This window comes from Apodemus sylvaticus, chromosome 1 (genome assembly GCF_947179515.1).
Source record: "Apodemus sylvaticus chromosome 1, mApoSyl1.1, whole genome shotgun sequence".
Classification (NCBI taxonomy): domain Eukaryota; kingdom Metazoa; phylum Chordata; class Mammalia; order Rodentia; family Muridae; genus Apodemus; species Apodemus sylvaticus.
In genome coordinates, this window is record NC_067472.1 from 107,188,161 (window position 1) to 107,200,357 (window position 12,197).

Below are 12,197 nucleotides of genomic sequence, written 5' to 3' on the forward strand. Positions count from 1 at the left end.
CGTATCCCCTGGCAGGCAACAAATGAGCCAAGGAGGCGGGGCCCGAGGAGCCGAAATCAGGCAGAGAGGCCTGGCCTGCCTGATTTCGAGGCTGTGGTGGGACGATGTTTTCTCTCTCGTGTCACCTGAGGCCATTTGGCAGGGGCACCATCCTAAGAGTTGATCTGATTTTTTTCCCACCAGGAAATTAGCAGGGAGCTCTGCTTGCATCCCACAGCTGGGCAACAGAGACAGAAAGTCCCACCTTCCAGGCAGGGTGGAGGTAGAGAAAGGCACCCCTGTACTTAGTTGCCTCTCCAAGTGGCCAGACCCCACTGGTTGCTGTGATCAGGACCTTGTGGGAGCTCCCAGGGAATCCTCCCAGAGAGGATGACCTCACCAGGTGGTGTGAGGCTGGCTAGCAGCAGGTGTGCGCCATGTTGGGTGGCACAGATCTGACATCTCTCTTCCCCGGCAATCCTACAATGGCCTTCTCCATATATTCCCCAGAAGATGCTCAGCTAGAGGGAGGAGGATACACTCGAGGAAGGCTCCCAGCACTGGCTGCACACTGCCCGTCCTGGGGAAAGGATAGATTGGCTGCCACTGAGACCCAGGCTGCACCAAGTGCGCACTGACAGGCTCTGCCGAGAGGGTCTGAGGAGCAGTCTTGGAATAGGAAACAGTAGAGGGGCCAGGAATCAGCGCTGCATGCTAGGCCTGGCTCACTGTGGATTGGGGCAGGGGAAACCCTCTCTATGCCTCTTTCTCCTTCAGATCCCTCAGGGCTTCCAGTGTGTCCAACCTTTTGATGTTGCAGCGTGATGCTGTCACCTATGAAGTTCACACACAAGAACTGCACCAAAAGTTACAGAAACAAATTTTCAAAAACTTGATGTTTTAAAGAACTTTATGATTTTGTGCAGGGTTACATGCAGAGCTGTCTTAGAGGCATGCACCCCACAACGAGCTACAGTGTGGACACACCTACCAGCTTTAGAGGTACTGTGGGCCACCCTACCTCTAGCTTCTTGTAGCTCAGGACCACAGGGACCCTGAACCTAGAGTCCCCAGGGGAACTCCAGACTAGCATTCTCCTAGTGGGTAGCTAAAGGACCAGAGTCGCTCATGAGCTGAGTGGAGGATCCTTCTATCACTTATTCCAAGACCCAGCCGCCTGAGTTCACGCCGGCAGCCTCTCGTCTCTCCTGTGCCTGGGTTAAGTTTCTCAGCAGTAAATAGCTCCAACCTGTTGCTGGGTCCTTCCTGTCCTATGCAGAGGCAGGCACACCATCAATCCCCTCCTTGCCTTGTGCCACTGAGCCAGCTCCCTGCAGGGCTTCTCGGGAAGATCTCAGACCAAGAGCATCCCAGCCTCCAGACCGTGCCTCTTCCCTGGCCTCTAGCTGGCTGTAGGCACCAGTGTTATCGATGCCCAGGTCTGCTCAGGTGCCTGCCTGCCTCTGAACATTGGGGCTCGCAGGAAGGGAGAGAGGCTAATTTCTTTTTAATTATTTTTTATTTCTAATTATGTGTATGTGAGTACACACTTGTAGGTGTGTATATGTGAGTACAGGTGTCCACAGGGCCAGTCATTCCTGAGGTAAAAGCTACTTAATGTGGGTGTTGGGAAGCTAACTTGGGTCCTCTATGAGAACAATGTAAGCTCTTAACTGACAGCCGTCTATCTAGCCTCAGACCGCACTTCTTGAAGGCACTCTGCTGCAGGAACCTTGGCTAGCCACTGGAGAGCTCCGAACCATCCCTGTACCCCAGTGTGACCCACTGAGCTCAGGGTCCCTTCAGTCGTGTTCCCAGACTTTGCAGTACCAGGCAGTGTGTGAAGCCCGCTTCCAGCACACATTGCTTTGTGGTACCAATGAAATCATGCTCTCCTTGGGGGTAAGTCTCCACTTCAGGAAAACAAAGACAATAATTCTATTCTGATCTCACCAGATTGCCGGAGGCTGCGTGGGAACACAGGGACACACAACCAGCCTTTCTGAAGGCGGGCGGCGCAGGGACACACAACCAGCCCTTCTGAAGGCAGGCGGCACAGGGACACACAACCAGCCCTTCTGAAGGCGGGCGGAGTCAAGGTGTTCCTAGGTTGTCCCTCATCCAAAATGGCTGCGCTGAGCTCTGTGGCAGTGAATGGGGGTGGATTAGGTGTCAGAGCCCCCACCCGAAGACTCTGAGTGATCTAGCAGAGGAGACAGGTAGGGCACTCAGGTACACAGTGTGTCACAGGCAGGGAAGGACCCAGGACTGCCCCACCAAGTCCCAGAGGCTGAGCAGCAGTTCGAACAACGTGAGCACTTCCGGGACAGGGCCAGGCAGGAGGACAAGCATGACTAGGTCAGAAGACCTAGGCAGATCTGCGTGCCAAGAGGCCATGGGTGTCTGTCACAGACACTTCTGTGAGACTGAAAACCTGTGGGCGACCTGGACAAGAAAAGATTTTAGTGAGAGGTTGATGGCTGGATCAACAGTGAAAAGGTCTCCTGGTGTTGGGGGAAGGACTTTGATTGACAGTTATGGAAAACACCTACAGTGGGGGGGGGGGGGGGGCGGGGTATGTAAGAAGGCTGGGGCAGTTCTGTCCTAGCCAGGCAGATAGATGGTGAGGAAAGGAATGGAGGGAAGGCGGCAAACCGACTTAGAGGAAGGAACTGGGTGGTAGAGGATTTCCCTGTCTGGTACCTTCCTGTTCTACTAAGCTATCCAGTGACTCAGCCCAGCGCCTTTCTCTCTGAGCCTTGGTTTCCCCAACCAGGAAATAGGAACCTGGCCGGAAGAGCCCAGAGGCCCACCCCAAGCTCATCCCACTCTCCCCAAGAGGCTTTAGAGTACCGGCCTTTCACACTTCAGGAGTGGGGGCATTCACCTCCCCCTGGCCCCCACAATTCATCCTTTCTCGAAGTATGGGCTCTGGAGTTGGGGGCTCCCCCACCCTCAGGTGAAGGCAGGTAACCTAGTCCAGGAGGCTGCACTACAGAGCTACAGCGCCACCTACTGCCCATCTGCAAAAGCCCACCAGGTTCAGGTTTTTGGACCCAAGTCCCTGAGGACTGAAGCGCTCCTGGCCCCTCCCCAGCCCGGGCCTCTGGGAGGACTCACATCAGCTCTTTCCAGGAGGACATGCACGCGGTGGGGAAGCACCACCTCCCCCTTGCTTCCTCCGGGATGAACCTCTCTGTTCCGTTCAGTTCTTCTCCCTGGTCCCCGAACGCCTCCACACCAGAGTGAAGACCGGAGAGCCCCGCTGCTTTTCCAAGGTCACAAACCGGTCGTCTCTTTCCAGGTCTGCCCTTCAAACTCAGTATTTCAGTGATGCACAGTGACACACGTCTGCAGAAGGCCACCTCTTGATCTTTGCATGTACTGCCCTTTGAATTCTTTGACTTTCGGAACTTTCCTTAACTGTCTTTTAAAAAGTCTACCTACTCCAGGGCCTGCACACCCCACATTGTGCAGTACGGATACCAGGGCTTCTGGTAGTCAGGACAGAAGGCTCAGTGAAAAGATGGTTCCCTCCCCCACCCCCTAGGAGCCCAGGAACATTTACAGGCTGCTTCGGGGGGGGGGGGGGACTGGAGGAGAGGGTGTGGAGGCTGTGAGAGACCTCAGGAAGCACCTTGCTTCTGGGTACCCCACTGTCCCTAGTGGGAGATGGGGGCGTCTTAGTAGATTGTGGAAGTGAAGAGCCCCATCCACATGCTGACTGTGCTGATCATGAAGGCGGGAAGAGGCCTTCCAGGAGGCAGCTGTGGCTCCTCCGTGTAGCTGGCTGGGCAGAGCGCTAAGTCTAGTTACTGGACTCACTTCCCAGTGGGGAGACTGAAGCGTCCCAAGCCAGAGAGAAGGGCCTGCTCTACTCACTCTGCCTTGGGCAGCACTGTAGGCCGAGGGTAGCAAACACTTAGATGAGCACCATAGATAACCAATACACACACCAACATGTGTTCAGTATCTGTCGTTATCAGGAAAATATGGATCAAAACTACAAGGAGGATCTGTCTCACCTTAGGACAAGTATCATCGAGAAAGAAACTGGCATGGGGTAAGAGGGTCTCTTACATCAGCCTCTGGGTCGAGAAGGAGTCGCATGTTGATATCCTATATATCATGTGCATAATGACTCATAACTGCAGTTATGGAGTAGCAACGAAATAATGTTATGGCTGTGGGGGGTCACCACAACACAAGGAACTGTATTAAAGGATCACAGCATTAGGAAAGTTGAGAACCACTGTACATACTGCTGATGGGGATGTAAATTATTGTAGCCACTATGGAAATCAGTATGGGAGGTTCCTGGAAAAACTAAAAAGTACTGTCATATGATCCAGCTATACCTCTTCTGGGTATACACCACCACTCCTGGGTATTACACCCAAAGGAATCACAGGCCAGCACATAATTAAAATTCCTTCACCTCTGTGTTTACAGTGACACTAGTAACAAGAGGCAAATCCTGGGGTCAACCTCGTACAGATGAATGCACAAAGACACCGTGAACAGATGAGCAGAGGGGAGTCCCGTTTCAGTCGTACCTGCGGGGAAACCAATGGACCCAGGAATCATCATGATACACAGAGTAAGCCAGGTGCAAAGACCAGTACTGGGTCTACTCTTGTATTCGGGATCTAGAAAGTGCAGCATAAAAGTAGATGGGGACCATGAGGGAAGAGGGGGGCACCAAGGGGAGGAGCATAAGAAAGTAGTGGGAGGGTAAGGGGCCATATGTGCACGCATGAAGCCGTCACAGTGAATCCATTACATCACAGGCCAAGGCCAGCTGCAGTGAAGACTGTGGAAGTAGCTCTCAGTTCATGAACTGCTTGCTCAGCATGCACGAGGCCCCGGCCGGGTTCGATCCCCAGCACCAGGTGAAACCAGACAAAATGACACATTCCTACAATCCTAGCAATCGGGACGTAGAGACATGAGGATCAAGGGTCATGAGGATTAAGGTCATCCTCAAGTCAGAGGCCAGCCTGGGATATATGAGACCCTGTCTCAAAGCTAAATTATAATGAAAGAAAAATGTAATCACAGGGGACAGTTGTGAACATAGAGATTCCAGGCCATCTCCTAGAGACTAGGTAAATGCCAAGTTAGACAAGCAGGCAGCCTATGCTCCACATACTGTGACATGATGAACACATTAGGAAGTTCCCCTGGCTGACGATCTGATAAAACTAGACCAGACAGGGTGGGGATGCAAAGGGCTGGGCTTGGAAGGGAAGGCTTTGAATCCTAAAACCAGAGCTCCGCAGCTGGGAAGTTAACCTCTGCATTCTGGTTTCCTCTTGTCTCAAAGAGAGATGTTGTTCAGCTCCTGTAATATCAGAGATCTGGTGAAAGTGCCCTGTAAATTTCTCCCCACCCCCGTTATTATTCTAGTCATTGCTGGCTCTCTATGACAAAAGCCAGGCTGAGGGTGGGTGGTGGGCTCAGCAGTCCCCCTGCAACACCACCCTGAGCCAACCACAGGGAATGAAGACCCTCTTCTTCTGAGCTGCACCCACCCCTTACTCCTCCTCCTTCCCAAATTTATAGGCTTTTCCCTGGGTCTAGGCTGACTTAGTACTTGTGCCATTTTCTCACCAGAATGATGACAGAGGGCCTAGAGGAAGGAGACAGACCTGAGCTCAAATTTCTCTCAGAGCTGTGGGATCGTGGTCTGTGGATCAACTTCCTGAGCCCTGTAGCTCAGAAATGTGTAAATGAGATGACATCCGCAAGGGACTGTCACATCTGCCACTGGGTTGGCTCAATCAGGTCAGGCAACAGAGGAGCTTAAGCTTGGGAGACAAGAAGGCATCACAAGAAGTAGCTTTGGAGTTGGGCATTCCCATGGGGCTGGGTGGAGTGGGAAGGTTCCCACTGCACTTCGCTGATGTTTGTAAGTAGGCAGCAAATAATCCTTGCACAGAATGTGCTGTTGCTTTTTCTTTTAAGAACTGAAGTGAGGTAAAGATAGCAAGCGGAGCTTGTCCTGCGGTCTCTTCTGAAACCAATTAAATCAGTGCAAAGGGATTTATCAAAACCTTGGCAAGCAGACCCATAGGCCAAGAAAGGTCAGTGCCCAGGTCCTGGACAGGCAAGAAAGGGGAGGAAAGCAGCCCAGGGCACCTGTGAACCCCTTGAATGCCTCTGGAATTTGCTGTGCCAGGTACTTGTGGAACTGGGTAGGGGCAGAGGCTAACTACAGGAGGACTGCATGGGAATCTATTTAAGAAGCAGACTCGTGGCCTGCAGAGATGGCTCAGTGGTTAAGAGCACTGTCTGTTCTTGCAGAGGACCAGGGTTCAGTTCTGGGCACCCACAAAGTGGTTCATAACTGTCTATAACTTCAGCTCCAGGAGATCATATGCCTTCCTCTGAACTCCATGCATACACGTGGCACACATACATCCATGCAGAAAAGCACTCATGTACATAAAATAAAAATAAATATTTGTTACCGTTGGAGGGGGTAGACTTCCCTCCCCCCTCTGCAGAATAGCAACAAACGGTTCAGGAAGAATCGACACCAGAGCTCAGGCAGGAGAAAAGGGAGCTCTTCTCTCAGTCAGTCTGCCAAGAGCCTCAAACAGAGCCACGTGCGTGCGCAGCTCTATTTTGTTCCCAGGGAACCAAGCCTGTGTTGTAATGTTCCATTCTCAGGCATGAGCGGAAAGATGAGCAGGCGCTTGGGGACACCCCCAGTGGGAGGGTCAGAGATTCTAAAGGATAAAAGGCAAAATAACAACAAAGCCCCAGGAGGATCTAAAAAGGAAGTTAGATAAGGGAGACTGCAGAAAGCAGGCTTCAAACTGAAAAGACTAAATAGTACTCTAAGAAGTGAGGCATTATAGCCATGAACAAGAATGGATTGCTACAAAAAAGAACTCTTTGAGATTAAATATAATAGCAAAAAAGCGGGGATTAAGAAGAATGTTTGGGGGCTGGAGAGATGGCTCAGTGGGTAAGAACACTGACTACTCTTCTGAAGGTCCTGAGTTCAAATCCCAACAACCACATGGTGGCGCACAACCATCTGTAATGAGATCTGACGCCCTCTTCTGGTGTCTGAAGACAGCTACAGAATACTCACATATAATAAATAAATTTAAAAAAAAAAAAGAAGAAGAATGGTTGGAAGAAAGTTTTGGGGAAACAGCAGACTGATGAAGAGAGAACAGAGAAGAGGAGATCATGAGGATGTACAGGAGCTCAGCGTCTGAATGGATGCTGGAGCGATGGAAGGCTGGTCTGGAACACCGGCGGTCAACAAGACAGGTTGCTTAAGATGGGAGCCGCTCCAGGCCAGCAAAGGTGGCTCACCAGGTAAGGGAGCGTACAACAGGGATGCACATGTTGGAAGGAGAGAGCAGACTCCTGCAAGTTGTCTCCTTACTACCATGAGTCACGCTTCAGGAAAGATGAGAACATGAACCAAGGTAGAGGAAGATGCAGCATCCAAGGAAGGATGCAGCCAGGAGAGCAGGTAAAGGATGGTGGAGGCTGGAGGACTTGGATTGGAAAGCAACTCATCCTGATGGTACAGACTGGGAGGCAGGGAGGCTGGGAGGCAGGAAGGCAGGGAGGCTGGGAGGCTGGGAGGCTGGGAGGCAGGGAGGCAGGGAGGCAGGGAGGCTGGGAGGCTGGGAGGCTGGGAGGCAGGGAGGCAGGGAGGCTGGGAGGCAGGGAGGCAGGGAGGCTGGGAGGCTGGGAGGCAGGGAGGCAGGGAGGCTGGGAGGCAGGGAGGTTGGGAGGCAGGGAGGCAGGGAGGCTGGGAGGCTGGGAGGCTGGGAGGCAGGGAGGCTAGGAGGCAGGGAGGCTGGGAGGCTGGGAGGCAGGGAGGCAGGGAGGCAGGGAGGCTGGGAGGCAGGGAGGCAGGGAGGCAGGGAGGCTGGGAGGCTGAGAGACTGGGAGGCTGGGAGGCAGGGAAGCTGGGAGGCAGGGAGGCAGGGAGGCTAAGAGGCTGAGAGACTGGGAGGCAGGGAGACTGGGAGGCTGGGAGAGTGGGAGGCAGGGAGAGTAGGAGGCTTAGAGGCTGGGAGGCTGGAAGAGCCTTTTCAATAACACTGGTGCACACTGAAACTGATGCTGAGACTGATGCCAGTGTAGCTTATGTAAAAAGTAATCACAGAAACACTACACACCTGCATTGTCAGCAGTGTCACCTTGATCAGTTGCTGCAAAGAGTTCTTGTAGCCAGAGCTGTGATGCAATTAGACTGAGAGATGGGGAGACACAGACTGTACACATGGCTGTAGAAATAACAAGGAGAGGGAGGACAGATCAAGCAGCATCTGGGAAGGATAGCACCCAGTGTTGATTTCTGACCTCTAAACACAAACACACACACACACACACACACACAAACATACACACACATATGCACACGCACATGCACACACACATGTGCACACACATCAGAGAGAGGGAAGCAAAATAATTTAAAGTTAAAAGCATTTGTCTCCTTAGAGTGAAAAAGGATGTTACAAGGCTTCTGGACTTTCTGAAACCTACATGTGCATAAACTCAAAAGATTGTGTGCCTATGTGTTCCTAAGCCAAGGGGCCACTGATGGCCCAGGGCAGGCCTGTTCAACTGAAGTATTACACTAACATGAACCAGTTCCTCAGTGGCAGCAGGGATGCTGTGGAGGATGCTGGGACCTAAGCCAACTAAGTGGATGCCTTTTGAGATGCCTTCTGTGGTCCCTGCAACCTACAATGATGCTTTCTTCCCACGCTTGCATCGGTTTTTGTTACCAGGATGAGTGCCCAGTTTCAACAGTCTAGCAGTACTTACCATGTCTCACCACTGGCTGCAGACTCTGAAGTCTTCTAAGGACAGCGACTAAGGACAGCACAGAGTAGCCACTCCTTGCCCCATGTGTAAGTGATCAGCAGCTACTGAGCACCAGGCTTCTGGGACAATATGACCGTTGCTGATTAGTCATCCGAAGGATTATCCTTAGTCCTGCTCTGCCTCATGGTTCTGGAACAACAAAAATGCTCAACAAATTGCCTGTTTGGGTGGCTGGGGTGTCTACATTCCCGGTGTGCTGTAGAGTTTGACTGACTCTCAGAACCTTCTAGCAAAGTGCCAAGACGTTCCGTGTATCAGTAGAGGTGATACAGAAGAGAGTGGGCTCTGACTCTGGGAGCTGTGACTGGGAACTGAGTGTGTGGTGAGGTGCTGGGTTCCTGGGTGTCGTGGAGGCCTGCTGTAGGAGTATGGGAGGAATCAGGGAACCTGGGTATCTCAAAGCAGCTACCGAGCAGCCTGGATGGAGAAGTGACTCATCCTGGCCCGCCCCACCCAGAGCTGTGTAACGCACTCCCCCTTGGCCTGGCTTCCAGTGTCCAGCTTGCCGAGTTCCCCATCTGGAAGATGCTTGAGTCAGATTCTTCCCACACCCCAGGATAGGGTGGGTGGGGTCCCAGGCCTAGGCCTTCTTCCCTTTGGCTGGTGCATAGCTGAAGATGCTGGCTCAAGGACTCTAGAAGAGTGGGACACTAGATCATTTAACTCAGATGTTTCCAAATGTTATAGATTGGCTAGTTTGAACTAAAGAAATGGCAACCAACATCAAATGATCATTTTGGGAGGTTTTTTCTTGTTGTTTAATTTTGTTAAGAACATTCCAAATAACACTCCTTTTAAAAATGCATTTGTGTACCGCATGCATGTGAAGACCAGAAGAGGGTATCATATCCTCTGGAGCTAGACTTGCAGGCAGCTGCTTTGAGCTGCTTGACATGGTGCTGGGAATCTTAGCAGCCACCTCCAGCCTCAAGAAGGACCACCTATTGTCTGGGGAGGCAGCTTAGCAGTCGATCTCTTCCTAGCTCATATAAGGGCCTGAGTCCCATCCCCAGCACTGGAAAATCACCCCAGTGACCTGTTTCCTGAGTGACGCTTACCATGGACTCACACGGTAGAAGTGCATCAGTCTGTCCATGTACATATCCGTGTGCCATCCTGACACATACTAGACATACGAGAACTTCATTCATGAATCCATCATATGCAGTTTGGCCCTGGCATTTAAAAATAAATTTAATGCCAAAATGTAAGGGTGGCTGGGACTTGACCAGACAGGAACAACAAAGGAATAAGAAAGGACAGACACAACTACAGAAGAGCTGGGGTCAGGCGGACTGGGTGTGCTCCAATGGAGTTACACCCACTGTGCAGCAACCAGACCCTCAACATTTAATACAGCAGCCGGGGGGTGGGGGGACAGGGCTAGCTGGTCTGGATGGAAGGTTTCTGCCTACCAGCCAGCTTAGGATGCACACCGCCAGAAGCTGCAGTTGTAGGCTTTTGCACGCACAGGCCAATCATTTGTAAATATTTGCATTTGCTCACACTGTCAGCATTCACCGTCAGAGCAGGGAAGGCTTTGCCGGCCCTCTGAGCCTCACCCCGATGTGGCAGGGAGGCTGAGCTGCTTCCATGGGTCTGAGGCACTAGGTCCTTGGCCTGGCCCTGCCTACGTCAAACAAACACCTCCACTCAAGGCTTCTCTGCCCCCCCACATATCAGGAAGGAAGGCGTGGTTTAAAGGACAGTCACTCATCCTAAAGGGTGCATTAGTAAAGCTTCAGTTGTTTATTTTATATGTATAATATCAAAACAGCTTCCAGGGGAGAAATGACCAAAGCCCCATTTCACAGAAATTCTCCAGACTGGCTTTCGAGGTTCACTACAGGGGTTTCACATCCAGCCCAGCTCCCCCTCCCCCACCCCACTGAAGAAAATCCAGATCTTCCTTAGTTAGCTCTAGGGGAGTGAAAGTCACACTCAGAATACCTCTATGGACTATGCATGGTTCATAGGACCCGCAAGAGAGCCTGAGAACCCAGCCCTGCTATCTAACCCTCCTGCCCGGAAAGCCAGGCCAGATGGAGAGGACCCAGCCATCAGGGGCTTAATCACATGGCAGAGTGACCAGAGCTTTGTCTGAAAGGGATGCTGTAGACCCAAGAGACCCAGCCAGTCTCTCCATTGGCAAGCTTTCAGGGGATGCCAAGTCTCCCTTGGACAAATATGGAGACCCAGAGAACAAAGTCACATAACAATTTGGGGGGAACCTGGGCTCTGGGGCCATTCCCTCTATGCCAAGGCTGAAAGGTTCAGTGGCGCTCATCCCTGGCCCTGAGAGCGGCTCACAGGTCCTGCCACAAGGCTATCATCCTTCAGACAGACCTCCAGGGTTCGCGCTGGGCTGCAGGGAATGATTTGAGTTACTTGCCTGGAGACTTCCCCTCAGAAGCCAGACAGCGCTCTCTGGTTGGCAGGAATACAGCCCAGCAGGGCTGGGCTCCTGCAAGAGACCAGAGCTGCTACAATGGAGGGCTTCAGCCACCCAAGGCTGTTCAGGGCTGCTGTCACCAAGCTTAGGCTGACACCCTGGCCCTGGCAGAGAATGGGCGGGGCAGGAGGGGAGGTTAGGAAGGTTCTGCCAGGTGGGCTGGGGAGGGATATTTGGCCTCTGCGAAACGGGTCTCTTTCCATCTAGAGAGCTTTGCCCAGCTGGCCTCCTCCCTGATTCTGTCTCCTCAGCCATGCCCAGTCTCCGTCGACTGCACAAAGCCTCTTTGATTAATGAGGCCATGAAGAAGCCGCCTCAGGTTCTGGCCTTCACCACCCAATCTGGAAATCTGGAAAGTGGCTGGTTATAAGTGATAATCTTTTGAAAGGATTTGTCTTTATTATTTAATTGTGTGTATGTGTTGTGTATGTGTGTATGCATGCATGCGTTTGTGCATACGCCTGCAGTGCCCATGGAGGCAGGGAAGGGGTGTCACATCCCCTGGAGCTGGACTTACAGGGGGTTGTGAGCTACCTGTAGAGGGTGCTCAGAATTGAACTTGGGTCCTCTGGAAAAGCAGCAGTAAATGCCCGTAAGTGCAGAACCATCTCTCTAGCCCTATAAGCGAGTCTTTGAGGAGTCTATTGGCACTCACCCTTAGTGCTGGGGAGCTTGCTAGCTGGTCCAGGCCTCCCCTGATGGGACGGGGAATGACCTTTCATTCCTTTCACACACAACAGAGAGAGACCCGAGCCAGGAAGATGATCAGCCATCCACAGGCCCCAGGTGCTTGAAGGGGTGATATTCGTTGAACTATATGAAAGAATAAATAAATTCAGCTTAAGATAACTTTCCTTTTGTTTCACAGACAGGAATGACAGACGAGTATGCCCAC